Source organism: Passer domesticus, chromosome 6 (assembly GCF_036417665.1).
Source record: "Passer domesticus isolate bPasDom1 chromosome 6, bPasDom1.hap1, whole genome shotgun sequence".
In the NCBI taxonomy this organism is placed as follows: domain Eukaryota; kingdom Metazoa; phylum Chordata; class Aves; order Passeriformes; family Passeridae; genus Passer; species Passer domesticus.
Genome location: NC_087479.1, coordinates 277,039 through 293,845, shown reverse-complemented (window position 1 = coordinate 293,845; position 16,807 = coordinate 277,039).

The window sequence follows — 16,807 nt, the reverse complement described above, 5'->3', positions numbered from 1 at the left end:
AAGTCTGGGCAGAGGATGTTCCCACTGTAACCATAGCAGTAAATTATCCCACCTGAGTTAGCATTTGGGATCATAAATCTCTTTCTCTTTGAGCATTGGAAACATGAAAACAAATCATCTATTCAAAAAATTAGATATATTACATTAGCAGAGTGTAATTGCATCACACATTACAATCTACAAAGCTCTCTGACTGTAATCTGCAAATTAATGACAGTTAAACATTTCAAGCTCAAATCTTTGCAAGCATCTTCAATTCCCCAGCTGCTGGGGGGATATCGTTGAGAAGGATCTCGTACTAAATTATGTATTCAGAGCATGAAGATGCACTGAAAGAGACAGAAATGTCCCCAGAAGGCACTTCTAGAAAGGAGTCATAAATTTAAATAGGAATCGAGAAAGCCTGTTTGAGCTGTAAATCGCAATTGTTTTCTAAACAAAAGTATTTTCGTATAAATATCAAAGTCTTTTTTTTTTTTTTTATTTCCATGGTACAAGTGAAGGATTTACTGAGATAAGCACCAAGTGAGTAACCCAGGGACAGTCAATACCTAAAGCAGATTTTACAGATACAGAGGAGGCATTGATGGATCAGCACTTAACAGCACCCAGCTCCAAAGAACCGCTGGGAAACTGCTCTAAGTGACAGTGCAAAGGCAGTGGGGAGAGGCAGGGGTGTGACAGCAGTGCAGGAGGAGCACAGGAACCTCGCCCAGCACCCTCGGGACAGCCCAGCTCCCAGCTGCAGCAGTGCCAGCCAGGCACCCATGGCCAGGAGTGGCAGCAGGCACTGGGCTGAAAAGGGCAGGATGGAACAGAGACCCCCGGGTTTCCCAGCGCGTGAGGGGCAAAGCTGCTGCAGCCCCGCAGCTCAGGCACTCCCCTCAGCCCTGCAGCACCCCCAGCTCTGCCAGGCACAGAACTGAGCACTGCAGGGCGTCCTGGAAAGGAGAGCTCCAGATCTGCAGAGACGTGGGAGCTGGAGCAGCTCTGCAGGAGGAGCGCCTGGGAGGGCTCTGGGGGCTGCAAAGAGCTCCAGGGAGAGCCCCCGGGAGCAACAGCGCTGGAAGGGCTCTCACAGAGCTGGACAGAGCAGGTTCTGACCCAAACCTGCCAAAAGGGCTCTCACAGAGCTGGACAGAGCAGGTTCTGACCCAAACCTGCCAAAAGGGCTCTCACAGAGCTGGACAGAGCAGGTTCTGACCCAAACCTGCCAAAAGGGCTCTCACAGAGCTGGACAGAGCAGGTTCTGACCCAAACCTGCCAGCAGGACACAGCACACTACCTGAACAGCCATGGCAGAGCAGGTTCTGACCCAAAGCTGCCAAGCTGTGGGGAGGATTCAGCCACCTCATGAAGGGACAGATCAGTGCAGTGTGTGCTCAGCACAGGAGCAGCATCAGTAATTAATTAAATGCAATAAAGGTGGTGACAGAGCTCCCAGCCCAGCCTCAGCAGCAGGAAATCACACTGGGGTGGGAGCTCATTGAGAGCTTTGGCCAGGTCCCCTGGCCTGGCTCTGGTGGGACAGGGGTGGGGACACACGAGAGAGGAGCCAGGAAGGCCCCCCCCAGCCCATGAAGGACACTGCTGTCCTCAAAACAAACCAGGAGCAAGGAGATGAGCAAAGGGATCTCAGCACCAGCATGGAGCAGTGTTCCTGCAGGCAGAGCTGCAGCAGCAAATCCCAGTGGCACAGGCTGCACAGAGCTCCAGGGGTGCCCCGTGTACCCCTGCTCTCAGCTCCTGTGTGCTCAACCCAGGCATCAAACATCCCCACAGTCCATGGCCTAAAACACTCAAACATCCCCACAGTCCATGCACTAAACACTCAGACATTCCACAGTCCATGCACTAAAGCACTCAAACATCTCCACAGCCCATGCACTAAACACTCAGACGTTCCCATAATCCATGCAATAAACACTCAAACATCCCCACAGTCCATGCAATAAGCACCCAAACATTGCCATAATCCACACAATAAACACTCAGACATCCCACAATCCATGCAATAAACACCCAGACATCCCCACAGTCCATGCACTAAACACTCAAACATCCCACAGTCCATGCACTAAACACTCAGACATCCCATAATCCATGCAATAAACACTCAAACATCCCCACAGTCCATGCAATAAACACTCAAACATCCCCACAGCCCATGCAGTAAACACTCAGACATTGCCATAATCCATGCAATAAACACTCAGACATTCTGTAATCCATGCAATAAACACTCAAACATCCCACAGTCCATGCACTAAACACTCAAACATCCCCTCAGTCCATGCAATAAACACTCAAACATCCCACAGTCCATGCACTAAACACTCAAACATCCCCTCAGTCCATGCAATAAACACCCAGACATCCCACAGTCCATGCAGTAAACACTCAGACATTGCCATAATCCACGCAATAAACACTCAGACATCCCATAATCCATGCAATAAACACCCAAACATCCCCTCAGTCCCTGCACAGCCCCAGGGAAGCTGCCGCAGTGGGACTGCACCCCCGGGCTGCAGGAGCCAGCCGAGCTGGGCTGTGTGGGCTCTCAGAGCTCCTGGCAGCCCGGGGCCCCTCCTGTGCCCTGCACCAGGAGCCCCTGCAAAGCAGAGAACAGGGAGAGGTAATGTGCACACAGCAGATTTCTGCAGATAAACAGGCAGAAACACAGGCAAAGCACAATATTTGGTTCATCTTCAAAGGTCCCTGCAAGAAGAGATGTAAAACTTTTCAGCAAAACAAGTTTTCTTGGGTAGCACATGCCAGAGGATTGTCATATGGGGCTGGGAAAAACGCCAGACGAGAAATGTGATTTCTGTCCCACTGTGGGCATGGAGCAGGGACAGACCTCGAGGCAGGAAACTGTCCAGGGAAAGGGCCCCTAGAAAGGTAGGTCAGTTAATTTGAGTACAGAGGACACTAAAATCTGCAGATAACTGAGTATTAAAACCATCTTTTCCCCAAGGAAATGCTAATATTTGTCAGACTGATCACTGTCCACATGATCGACTACAATAGCAGCAAATACAGCACAGCTTGCAGCATGAAAGAAGTTGATATTTTTATTAATTTATATAACATATATTATTTTAAATATTATATTTTTATTATAATTTATACATTATATTTTATTATTTTTACAAATTTATACAATATATTTTATTGTACATTATGACAGAAGCAAGAAACTCTTTTGGTTTTTAATTTCAAAATAATCTCTGGGTTTTAAGAGACTGAAACCTTCAGCTCCCAAAAAAGTTCTGTGCTTGTCACTGCAGAAGAAGCAGAACATGGCATTGCAGCTGAAGCGTCTGTTGCTCAAGAAACCAGAGAGTCCCAGGGTGCCAGGCTGGGAGGGCCCTCAGAGATCTCCTGGCCCAAGCCAGGTCTGGGTGGGATGGGCCAGCGCCTGCCCAGCTGCACCTGGAAAAGCCCAGCCAGATCCCTGCTGGGATCCGGCCCTGCTGGGATGGACGGGCACGGAACCACAGCTGGGGAACAGTGGGCAGGGGGCACTCCTGGGCTCTCCAGCCCTGGGTCCCTCTGAGAGCAGGGCCAGCGTCACAGTCCCTCCAAGTGACCACAGCTCCAGCGCTTCCAGCCTTCTCTTCTGCTGGAAAAGGAAGAAAACTCTGATTTTCCACAGGCAACTTTCATTGCCGCTTGGAAGATTTTTATTTTTTTTTAATTGCACAAGATGATTTCCTGAACTCCCCTCCTGAGATGGTTATTTGAGCATTTCTCCACTCCCTGCCTGCAGCGCTGGCGCTCTCCTCGCTGTAAGTTTGACTGCCAGTGGATGAGCCAGGCAGTGAGTGATGGCCAGGCGTGCAGGGAGCCTCTCCTGAGCCCCCAGGCTGCTCTTCCCACTCCTGGTGCCCTTGGCTGGGGGCTGCTGCCCTCCAGTCCCGCCTGTGCGGCTGAGAGGAGAGGGGACGAGCTGCAGGGACCAGCTGGATCCCGCTCACAGCAGAAATGTGGCAGGGCGGGCTGGGAATCCTGTGTGACCACGGGAGACTCGGAGCGAGCGAGCAGGGGAGCAGCACACACAGACAGACACACTGACACACTGACACACACACTGACACACAGACACACACTGACACACAGACAGACACACTGACATACACAGACACACAGACAGACACACTGACACACAGACTGACACACAGACAGACACACTGGCATACACAGACACACAGACTGACACACAGACACAGACACACACACACACTGACACACTGACACACACACTGACACACAGACACACACTGACACACAGACAGACACACTGACACACAGACACACTGACACACACACACAGACAGACACACTGACACACACACACTGACACACTGACACAGACACACTGACACACACAGACACACACAGACACACACACACACTGACACACACACACACAGACACACAGACAGACACACTGACACACACACACTGGCGCACACACACACAGACACACAGACACACACACTGACACACAGACAGACACACAGACTGACACACAGACACAGACAGACACACTGACACACACACTGACACACACACACAGACACACACACACAGAGACAGACACACAGACTGACACACACACACAGACAGACACAGTGACACACAGACACACACAGACACAGACAGACACAGTGGCACACAGACAGGCACACTGACACACACACTGACACTGACACACAGACAGACACACACACACAGACTGTCACACTGACACACAGACTGACACACAGACACAGACACACTGACACACAGACTGACACACTGACACACAGACACACAGACACACAGACAGACACACTGACACACACAGTGACACACAGACAGACACACTGACACACAGACACACTGACACACACACTAACACACAGACAGACAGACACACTGACACACACACTGACACACTGACACACACACTGACACACAGACACAGACAGACACACTGACACACACACACAGTGACACACAGACAGGCACACTGACACACACACACTGACAGACTCCTCCAATCCATTCCTGGCATTCTGAACTCCCCAGCCACCGCTCCTCACGCACATTTGTGGAGCTGGAGGAGAAGCCACGTGTCGTGGACAGCAGCAGGAGCACTTTACTCCTACCAGGGTGCAGATAAGATCAAAAACGTTCATTCCTGGAGGAGAAAGAAAAGCTTTTGGAAGAGATAATGAACCATTCATTTCTTTAATTTTATTTTACATATAATTATTTCGCTTGGCACATTTTTTTCAGTCGCTTCATAATTTTAAACTTTCTGCAGAGTAATTATGCATAGCAAGGGTTGCACCTCTATCTATAAAAAACATACTCTGCAAGCAGCATCAAAACAATATTTTCACAAAAATTCTATTATTGTTTGATATTTAGCGAAGTGTTTACCTTAAATCTAAATGAACTGTGCCCTTAAGCATATTAAAAATACCAAGTTTAAAATGTTAAATGCAGATGAGGCTCAGTAAGATTTGTTTTCTAATGTGTTTTTTAATGAGATTTCTGTGATTTTCATCTTTCTCTTTGTGAGGTTTTCACAGAAACTTGATTTTCTTTAATTTTGCTATTGGAAGAGGAAGAAATATTTTTATGAGAGAGAAGTGCTGGATGTCTTCACTGCCTCCAATGTTTCCCAGGAGCAGAGTGTGGGTGACAGCTGCTGGCAGTGGCAGGGGTGGTGTGGGCAGGGTTGAATCACAAATTCAGAGAAATGTTTAGGTTGGAAAAGACCTTTTAAGGCCATCCCCAGCACTGCCAGGGCCACCAGCAACCCGTGTCCCCATGTCCCCAAGTGCCACATCCACATGGCTTTTAAACCCTGCCAGGCAGGGGGACTCCAGCCCTGCCCTGGCAGCTGTGCCAAGGCTGGACAGCCACAATCTCTTCCCCTGAGGTTTTCCCTGGTGTCCAACCAAAACCTCCCAGTACAACCTGAGCCCCTTGCCCCTTGACCTGCTGCTTGTTACCCCTGCCAAGGCTGAGCCACCAAAATCGGAAGAGAAGGAGCTCTTTGGAAAGTGTTGCGGTGTCAGATGTGCTCCCCAGGGTCCCTCCTTGTGCCGTGGGGCAGAGGAGGTGCAGCTCTGTAGGACAGGGTGGCACTCCTCAGCAGATGGACTGAAATGGCAGTGGTTGGTCACTGAAGCCATTCTGACCAGCCCTGACACAGGTGTCCCTCCTGGGCCAGCACTCAGGGCCTGAGCTGGGCACAGTGTCCCAGCCTGCCCGGGCTGTCCCAGCCCTCTCCTCCCTCCTCCTGCCCAGCTCTGGGTCCAGGCCCCCTTCTCCTGCTGTGTCCTGTGGAGCTGCTCCAGCCCAGAAAACCCTCAGAGAGATGCTCATGTCCCTTTGGAGACCACGGCTCAGCAGGAACACTGAGCCTGGAGCTGATCCCCTGGAATCACACTGGGAGTGACCATCCCCAGGGCAGCTCGTGTCCTGCCCAGGGCAGTGTGTCCCTCTGTCCCTCCCAGAGCACAGTGCCCATCCCAGGGCAGTGTGTCAGTGTGTCCTGCGCAGGGCACACTGACCATCCCCAGGGCACTGTGTCCATGTGTCCCTCTGTCCTGCCCAGGGCACAGTGCCCATCCCAGGGCAGTGTGTTAGTGTGTCCTGCACAGGGCACACTGACCATCCCAGGGCACTGTGTCCATGTGTCCCTCTGTCCTGCCCAGGACACAGTGCCCATCCCAGGGCAGTGTGTTAGTGTGTCCTGCACAGGGCACAGTGCCCATCCCAGGGCACTGTGTCCATGTGTCCCTCTGTCCTGCGCAGGGCACACTGACCATCCCCAGGGCACTGTGTCCATGTGTCCCTGTGTCCTGCCCAGGGCACAGTGCCCATCCCAGGGCAGTGTGTCAGTGTGTCCCTCTGTCCTGCCCAGGACACAGCCCTCTGGGGCTCTTCTCATTGAGAAAATCCCCATCATGGCTTGGGAAGAGCAAAGCTCAGAGGAAGCTTGTGCTGGGTGTGCTCAACCACCACAGAGGATTTCTTTCTGTTTGTTTTTTTTATTTTATTTTATTTTTTCTGGAGAACCTGTTGGCTCTCCACTGACAGCCTGGAAATCTCTCCTAAGGAGCTCTGCTCTGGTTCCTTCAGTCACACTTGGAGCATGGCTGGAAGGAAAAACATACAAGTGAAAATTATCACCTTTGGAATGCCTGTGAAGTTCATTGAGAGTTCTGGCTTTGGCAGGGTGATGGTGCCACAATTCATTTAATCCATTTAGCCAGCTCAGTTATTAATTAACCGGTCTTGGGAAAGTCTAATGACAGGTTCATATTAACAGTAAAAGCACTCAATTCTCACAATGGCATAAAATGAAAATATAAAGGAGAATCAGAAGAGACATCACCCATGGGAAATCAGACCCCCCAGCAGAAACAAGAGCAGAATCTGTGCAAATGTTCAGAGGAAGATGTGAGACAGTTAAATATTTAAACCACATAATATTCATTATAAAAGCAAGTTCAATGATACATTAAAAGTCATTGGACAGAACAGAAAACACATCCAGTGGCAGTGGGAGGAAGAAGTTTCTGAGGAATTTCAGGCAGAATGTGGTTGCAGAAATACATCTCAGAGTGAATGCACACAGATCTGTGCCACTATTGCTCCTTCTCCTGCTGCCCCTGTACTGCAGGCACAGCTCTGCCTCCCTGGGGGACCCTGCTCAGAGCCCCAGGAGTGCAGGCTGTGGGAAAAACCATCACAGCATGACACAGCCACAGCAGCTCTGGCAGCACACGCATCTCCATAGCGTCCACCTGGGAGAGGCAGCAGCCTTTGGGTCACCAGGGGCTTCAAACTCAGCAGTTTTCATTTTGAAAAGAATTAAATTGTTGCTACAAAAAATAAAGGATGGGGGAGTGAACTGCATCAGTGTAAAAATCAAAATTTCTGAAAAACTCCATACAAAGAGAAGACTTCTTTCACTTCAGCTTTCAGATTGCAGTTTTTTGATGTCTCCTTCAAACCAAACCATCTGGCTTTTCCAAAACGTGTATTACCATGGGTAGTATTATTTTCAAGTTTAATTAGTTTAACTCCCTGAAGCCTCCCCTGCTCATTTTCCTGCTCAGCCCCTCATCCTGTCTTTTACCTGCTGGCTCTCAGCTCTGGGAAAAGGCTCCATCCAGCCCAGCATAAACAGCTGCTCCAGCAGGGAGCCTCTGGCCACGGGCAGTGAAAACCCAGTGCCCAGCCAGGGACAGCCAGGTTTGCAGAGCACACCCAGTGCCCAGCCAGGGACAGTCAGGTTTGCAGAGCTAACCCAGAGCACAGCCAGGGACAGTCAGGTTTGCAGAGCACACCCAGAGCACAGCCAGGGACAGCCAGGTTTGCAGTGCTAACCCACTGCCCAGCCAGGGACAGTCAGGTTTGCAGTGCTAACCCAGAGTACAGCCAGGGACAGTCAGGTTTGCAGTGCTAACCCAGAGTACAGCCAGGGACAGCCAGGTTTGCAGAGCTAACCCAGAGTACAGCCAGGGACAGTCAGGTTTGCAGTGCTAACCCAGAGTACAGCCAGGGACAGTCAGGTTTGCAGTGCTAACCCAGAGTACAGCCAGGGACAGCCAGGTTTGCAGAGCTAACCCAGAGTACAGCCAGGGACAGTCAGGTTTGCAGAGCACACCCAGAGTACAGCCAGGGACAGTCAGGTTTGCAGAGCTAAACAGAGTACAGCCAGGGACAGCCAGGTTTGCAGGGCGTGTGGTGCAAAGCCAGGTGAGATCTGTAGCATGCTGGCAGGCCAGGGAGGAGCAGGGGGCCCAGGGAGAGCTGCACCTGCTCCTCAGGGAGTGCTTCTCCATCCACTGCTCTGTACAAACGGGCTTCAGAGAACAGAGCAGCTGTTTTCTGAACAAAGGGCTTCTCCGTGTTCCCTGCTAGGATCTGCTCCCAACAGTGTGGAGAAATTGCAGCAGGGTGGTGTCTGCCAAACAAAGCACTTTGTGACCCGAGAGAGGAGAAGGATCAAATCCTTTCTGAACAGTTTTCATCCTGGAAAGGATTTTGTCTCCATGGATTCACTTCAGGTTCTATATGGACTCAGGAAAAGTTGTTTATGCATGTATGTAGGTCCCTAATGGTTTGTTTCATTAATTACCACCACTGTTTTCCCCCTCTGTGTTGGCCACTCCATCTCCCCACTGGTGCTGGCTCGGGCCCAGGGAATGACCCCTGCAGACCCCCGTGTCCTGGAGGCCAGGTCACCCCTGTGGCTGTACTCAGAGGCACGGAAATGGGGTGACAACTGTGTGTCCCCAGCAGGTGTGTCCCAGGATCTGCCAGGACTCCACAATGGTCTTTTCCTTTTAACTAAGAAAACCATTAAGGCTGTTTGCCTTGAGCTCTGGTTAATGGACTGCACGGATTATTTATTTATTTTTAAATGAACACACTTTATTTCCCCAAAGTGCCGCTGTTGACTTTCTCTAAGTGCTGCCATCTGGCTCCCCTGACTCAAAGGGAGAGAGAGGTAGTGTGGTAATAAATAAGAAACCAAACAAATAAACAAATAAAAAATCCTGATTCCTTGCAATTGGAGCGTCACCCAAACACTTGTAGGGTTGTGTTAAATTCTATAATTGTCTTGCTGATGATTTTGAAAGAAACAAGTGCTGTTGTGCTGACAGCCTGTAGCACTGATTGAAAATTACCACATCAATCTCCTCGACTGAGGGTCTCTCCCCACCATTCTTTCTGCACTGCTGGAGACTCCCCTCTCTGTGGGAGTGCCATTACCAGCTCAGGAATGTTCATCCTGGCTTTTATTTCCCTTTGCAGAGCAGCTCAAGGCTCACAACTGCAGCCTCACTTCACTTTCCTTTTTCTTTCTCCCCTTGCCCTTTCCAAGAGAGCATTTCCCAGACCCCTCACCAAAGCACCCCTCACCCTCCTGAACAGAGTGAGGCCATTCCCAGGGGCAGCAGGAATTGCTCAGCAGCCTGGGCAGCTCCTGCTCCTTGGCAGAGCCCTGGGGAGCCCCAGGGATGAGGGTGGGTCTGTCCCCAGGGCCCAGGATAGTCTGTCCCCAGGGATGAGGATGGCTTTGTCCCCAGGCTGGCCCAAGGCTGACAATGGCTCTGTCCCCAGGCTGGCCCAGGCTGAGGTCCTGCTTGCCCACCTTTCCCACCTCCTCTGCCAGAACACCAGCCCAGCTGTGCCAGGGCAGGATTCTCCCCTTCCCAGCTCAGCACAGAGGCAGGATTCTCCCCTTCTCAGGGCAGAGATGACGCCGGTGGTGAGGCAGGAGATGGCTGCAGAGCATCTGTCCAACACAAACACTCACAGGAGTCACGTGTGCCAACATTACACCCAGGAATTATTTCACTTTACAATGAAGGCTCACTGCCTCTTCCATCCCAGGGCAGGAGTCAGAAGTCATGGAAAATGTAGGCTACAGGCAAGGATAATTGTTGTAAATTGCCAGGAAATGCACAGATCCTTTGGGGAAGAGTGCAGCACAGGGAAGCTGGCAATCCATCACGCTCCTTCCAGCTGCAAAATTTTCGCCCATTTTTACTGCCTGTGCCAGTGACAGGTAATTTTGTGAGAGGTACCTGTGAAACCAATTAGGAGCACACAGGGCATGGGGACACAGCGAGTGACAGCGGTGCTGCTGACAGGCACTTCCTCTGGAGCAATCCCTGGGAGCAGCCTCGGGCACAAGGACACGGGGACAAAAGCACCATGGTACCCCTGTCTGGGAGCTGTGGGGACAAAAACACCATGGTACCCCTGTCTGGAAGCTGTGGGGGACAAAAGCCCCATCATCTTCCTCTCTGGGAGCTGAGGAGGACAAAAACACCATCATCTTCCTTTCTGGAAGCTGAGGAGGATGAAAGCACCATGCTCCCCCTGTCTGGGAGCTGTGGGAGATAAAAGCCCCGTGGTCCCCCTCTGCAAGAGCTGAGGGGACAAAAGCCCCATGGTCCCCTTCTCCGAGAGCTCAGAGGAATAAAAGCCCCATGGTCCCCCTCTCTGGGAGCTCAGAGGGATAAAAGCACCATCATCTTCCTCTCTGGGAACTGAGGGGACAAAAACCCCGTGGTCCCTGTCTCCAGGAGCTCAGAGGGATAAGAGCCCCGTGGTCCCCCTGTCTGGGAGCTGAGGGGACGAAAGCACCATCATCTCCCTCTCCAGGAGCTCAGAGGGATAGGAGCCCCGTGGTCCCCCTGTCGGGAGCTGTGGAAGCCAGGCTGCCCCGACGCTCAGTGCAGGGATGGGTGATGCACACACACCCCGTGCACAGCTCTGCCCCTGCTGCTCCCAGCCGTGCCGCTCCAGGGCTCCAGAGAGCCCCTGAGCAAAGGCACCTGCAGCTCCGGGGATGCAGGAAGGCTGCTGGGCAGCCTGCCCTGGGTGCAAAGGAGGGGGGACAGCCACAGCCAGGGCTGGGAAGGGTGGCAGGGGACCTGAGGGGCTCTGTGGCTGGTGGCACCGAGGTGTCCCCACACCTGCACTCCAGGCCTTTCCCCCGGTCCATGCAGCACAGCTGGCACAGCCCCTGTGCTCTGTGTCTCCCACACTCGTGCCAGCAGTGCCCAGGGAAGGGGGTGCTGCCAGGCCCCCCTGCTCTGCTCCCATGCCTTGTCCTCCCCCAGCCAGTGCCTGGTTTCCAGTGGTGGGAAATGCCCAGCTGCAGTGGGGGCTGGAGCTGGCTCTGCCCTGCCTGGCTCCTGCCCTGTGGAGCACCACACTCTCTGGGGTGCTAGCCTGAGCTGCTCTCTGATCAAGGACACTTCCTTCTGCAGGCCCCACGCCCCTGAAAAGCTTTCCAAGTTAATTGGTTGCCCACTGAGTATTGGTGTCTTTAATCGGACACAAATCTGTCTCCAGGAAAAGCCATTTCACGGTTGAGGACATTTCACAACAAGACCTAAACAAGGAAATCACTTAATTGATGGTACAAGCTGTATATCTAGCAAAGAGTTGTGTCTCAGGAGATACCAATAGTTTTTGTGTCTGAAGCAGTGCCCTAACAGCTGCCGAGACCCAGGACATTCTTTGGCTGCCCTGGGTGATCCGAGACCCTGGCAAGGGGCTCAGAGACCTTGGCATGGAGTCAAAGACACTGTGCCTTTGGTTTTAGTCCATAAAAAAAATTACCAACTTTGTGTGAAGATTTACAAGCCACAAGAGTTTGAGTAGAATGATAGTTAATTTGTCACAAAGTGAAAAAATAGAATTTTGGGGTTTTAGAATGGGGGTTCAAGAGGCAAGATGGAGGAATCTGGGCCTGTCCTGTCCTTCTCCTTCTTCTTGCCCTCCATCCTTTGTGTGATGGTGACACTTGTGGATTGGTTCAGAGTGGAGACAGGCTGTCTAACACAGGTGATAGGTATTGGAAAATTATTGTAAATAAAGTACAGGTAGTTCTTAAAATAAAATGTTTACACCACCCCAAGGGCAGGCAGTGTGTCACAGCCAGACCTGCAGGACAGATCTCAGCAGGTCAGAAAAAGAATGTAATAGATAAGGAAAAATAAACAACCTTGAAATGCAGAATTGACAAATCTCAACTTCTTCTTCGGTCAAGGGGCTAAAAAAAAAAGAGAAACTTTCTGATACCTCAAAGTCATGACAAGAACAAAACCCCAAGGAACAGCTGGCTGTTGGCTTAGAGGAAAGCTGTGCCAGCCCTCCATGGGAGCACAGCCTCTGCCCAGCACTCGGAGCTGCAGCACAGCCCTGGAGGCTGCTGCTCCCATAAATCCAGCCCCTCAACTCTGGCACTGCAAATAAAATAATGACAGCAAAAGTGAAATAAAAATTTCCCCATCACTTCACGTTTCTGTAGGGCAGGTAAGCAAAGCTTTACAGTTTGTCAGAAGCACCATAAAGTCCTCTTGAACCCACCTGGGAGTGCCACTTGCTAAATCATCAGCTGAGATTGCTCTGGAGCCTTCACTGTGCCACGGCACACTGCTCTGAGTCCTGTGGCCACAGCTGTGTGTTCAGGGGGGCCAGGATCACCCACCCCTAGATTTGCAGCCAGAGACACGGGGCAGACACTTCGATGTGCCCATTTAGGATGTGAGGGCACGGCTGCTTCCTCTAGTGATTGCACAAACAAGGGGGAGAAATCCTTCCCTGCTCTGCTGTGGTGGAAAGGGGTTGGCTGGGGCTCTTTGGCATTTCCAGTGCAGTGTTCTGGTATTTCCTCGTGATGAAATGAAGCCCAGCACAGTGGATTCAGCATTGCCTGTCCCAGTAGCCCCAGTGTGGAGGTGCTCCTGCAAACACTCGCCCCAGCTGCCTGAGCCCACTTTCCTTAAGGGAGATCCCAAGGATTCCTGTGAGGACTTTCTGTTTTCTTCTTTTTCCACTTGTGGCCATGAATTCCCCACACCTACTGCTTTTTCCCAGATTCTTAGAGATGCCCCAGGCACCAACAAGCTCAGCCCCCTGCATGCTCTGACTTTGGTGAGGAGAGAGGGCTGAGTTCACCTGGAACAGCTTTCCCTGTGTGTCCCGTGACAAAGGAGCTCTGAGTTCACCTGGAACAGCTTTTCCTGTGTGTCCCGTGACAAGGGAGCTCTGAGTTCACCTGGAACAGCTTTCCCTGTGTGCTCCCATCCAGAGTACAGTAAAAGCAGGGTAACTCCAACGTCTGGGAGAAATGACGCATGTGATTCCATTGATATCAGAAGGCTAATTAATTACTTTATTTTACTATATTAATCTACACTAAATTACACTATATAACACTGAATCTGCACAAGCACTCAACTCCACTCAATTGAACCTGGTGACTGTCTGCTGACCGACAGTCTGGACACATGCTTGGCCCTGACAGGCCAAGGAAACAAGACACCATCACTTTGGGTAAAACAACCTTTATATTGCATTCTACTTTGGCACAGCACAGGAGCAGCCAATGAGATAAGAATTGTTTTTTCTTTCTCTGAGGTTCCTCGTTGTGATTCCTAGAAAATATCCTTGGGAAGTTGTGCCTTTTTTTTCTCCGTGAAGAGAAATGCAGCCACAGATGGGAGACTGAGCATGTGGGCTGTGGGATGGGATGGGATGGGATGGGATGGGATGGGATGGGATGGGATGGGATGGGATGGGATGGGATGGGAAGGGAGGAGGCTGTGGGACAGGATGGGGGAGGCTGGACAGCTGGGCACAGAGCTGAGCCAGGCGCTGCTGCAGGGCTGCTCCTGCTGTGGGGCAGATCCCTTGGCAGGCAGAGGAATGTTCCTGCCTCAGGTTTTCTCTTAACTGCTTTCAGCTCTTCATCTCCTCCTGGTCTCAGGCAGTATTTGGAGGCTATTACAGCAAATCAAAGGGTAAAATCACCCTGCTCATCCTCCCTGCAAGGCCTTGGGTGTGGACAGACCAGAGCTGACCAAGCTCCTGCTCCAGAGGTGCCCGTGCTGCTCACCAGGAACCCATTTCCCACCACTTTGGTGAGGGGCAGTGAACCCCAGCACAGCCCTTTTGGAGGCTCCTGCACAAGGCACTGGGACTCTTCCCTCTGCTCCATGAGCCCAGGGATCCCTGGCCACAGGCAAACTGTTGGACCAACATCAACCCTCCTTGGGCAGGGAAATAAAAATCTTGTCTTCAGGCTTCCAGGACAAATTACAGCCATATTCTGACTTGCTGTACAGTAGCAGTGGCTTTTTGTCCTCACTTTTTATTGATTGTAAGGATTCATATTAAATGTAATAGTTGCAATAAGTCACCAATAGCCTATTCATCTTATATACAAAAATCTGCAAATAAAATGTAAATGTGTGATTTTGCTATTATTATTTCCATGTGAAAGAATCTGTCATATTCTTTTCATAGATTACATAGATTATTCCACATTTTCTCTTCCTTTTAATAGCTGTGCCATGCAATAAGCCGTGCTGGATTGTTTGCTCACTTACACATTTTGACATCACTTTTTAAATCAGTGTTTCTTAGAAATGCTTCTTCATGCTTTATAACCTCATCTACACAGCCTTATCTTTAAACAAAGTACAAGCCAGAGGTAAAACATACATGATCTTCACCTTTACAAGGAGATTAAACCCTGTGGCTATTTTTTAACCTTTTGGTTTTATGCTGTGCTCTTTTTCACCATAAACACTTGCTCAAGCACTGCAGTAATGAACCCATCTCTGGAGAGACAGGAGAAGGATTGCCCTGAGCCACACGTGGCCTTGCAGGAGGAGATGGGATTTTAAGCCCGAAGGACTGAAGGCATTTTTACTCCACGCTACAGAGGGAGAGATCCAGAGCTCTGCCACGGCCTCTGACATTCAGAGATGTGCTGGGCACACAGCACAGTCACACACAGAAATGCACTTTATCAGCCAGTTTCCATAGTCTCATCCTATCAACCCTCAGAGAGCCCCACTTAAATTGATTAAAAGCCTCTTGCCCATCAAAGCAAGAGGAGGAATAGGAGCAGGAGTCAGTCAGCAAAGGGCAATGTGACTCATTTCCAGCAGTCTCTGGTTCTGCTGTCCCCACAGCTGCAGTGAGGAGCTGCAGGGCCAGGCAGGGCAGGGCTGGGGTGCTGGGGAGCAGGAGAGCTCATGGACACCTGAGCTGGACAGAGGGACACCTCCCTGAGCTGCCAGCACCCCTGGGGATGCTCATGGCATGTGTCAGACCCCCAGGACAAGGCTGGCAGGAGCCCTGGGTGACCCAGCACAGGTAACCCAGGTGGGGAGGAGACCCAGGAACCCCTGGGAGTGGCTGCACTGGCCCTGCCACAGAGCAGCACTGGCACAGGGAGGTGGCACAGGCTGGGGACGGTCCCTTGTGACCTCTCACACCACCCTGGGGAGCCCCCACAGCCCAGGACATGGCGCAGCCCTGCCTGCCAGGCCAGCAGCTGTTCCCTGCTCCAAGAGCAGAGCAGGTGACCCTGTGTACCTCGTGTCACCTCCTGCACTTCTGCACTGCTCTGGGCCATGTCCCCAGCTCCCGGAGCAGGCTGCCCGTCTGGAGCACTGGGTGACACTCCAGGGGCACCTGCCTCGGGGTGCTGCTCCCTCGCAGGTGACAGCTCCATCCTGCACCACCGTCCTCAGAGGAGATCCTGAGCTGCTCCTCGAGGGGTTCAGGAGGCTCTGGGCATGCTGGTGTGAGATTTCTCACCACAAAAATGTTCAGAGCTTTTTCTCAGTTTCTCCATTCAGCAGGAAGTGATAACACATTTGGCATTAGAGTAGGATGGGATTGGACAGGAGGACAGAGGCTCTGTTCCAGGGAGTGTCCCTGCAGCTCAGCCCGGAGCAGTGAGGCCAGCCTGCCCCAGCAGCACATCCAGCATGAACCACTGGCTGCCAGACAGCCCTGGCTGTGCTGGGACTGGCCTCCTCAGGATTCCTGCCCCGGGCAGCCCTGGCAGGGCACCCAGGGTCCTGGCTGCACAGCCATGGATTTTTCCACCCATTATGGTCCATGGGATAATTGGGAGCCCCGAGGCTGCAGCGCCAGTGAGAGAGGACTGTGCAACCTTCACTGTCAGCCTGGACAGCCCCTGAGCAGCTCTGGGGAGTTCATCACGTGTGGGTTCAGGGAGCTGCCCTGAGTGACCTGCCTGCCCCGGGAGCACAGACCAGGAGGGATCTGTCTGGCAGCTGGGGAAACCACAGAATCCAAGAATGGTTTGGTTTGGAAAGAGCCTTAAACCCCACCCAGTGCCACCCTGCCATGGCAGGGACACCTCCCACTGTCTCAGGGTGTCCCAGTGTCCAGCCTGGCCTTGGGCACTGCCAGGGATCCAGGGGCAACCACAGCAAAT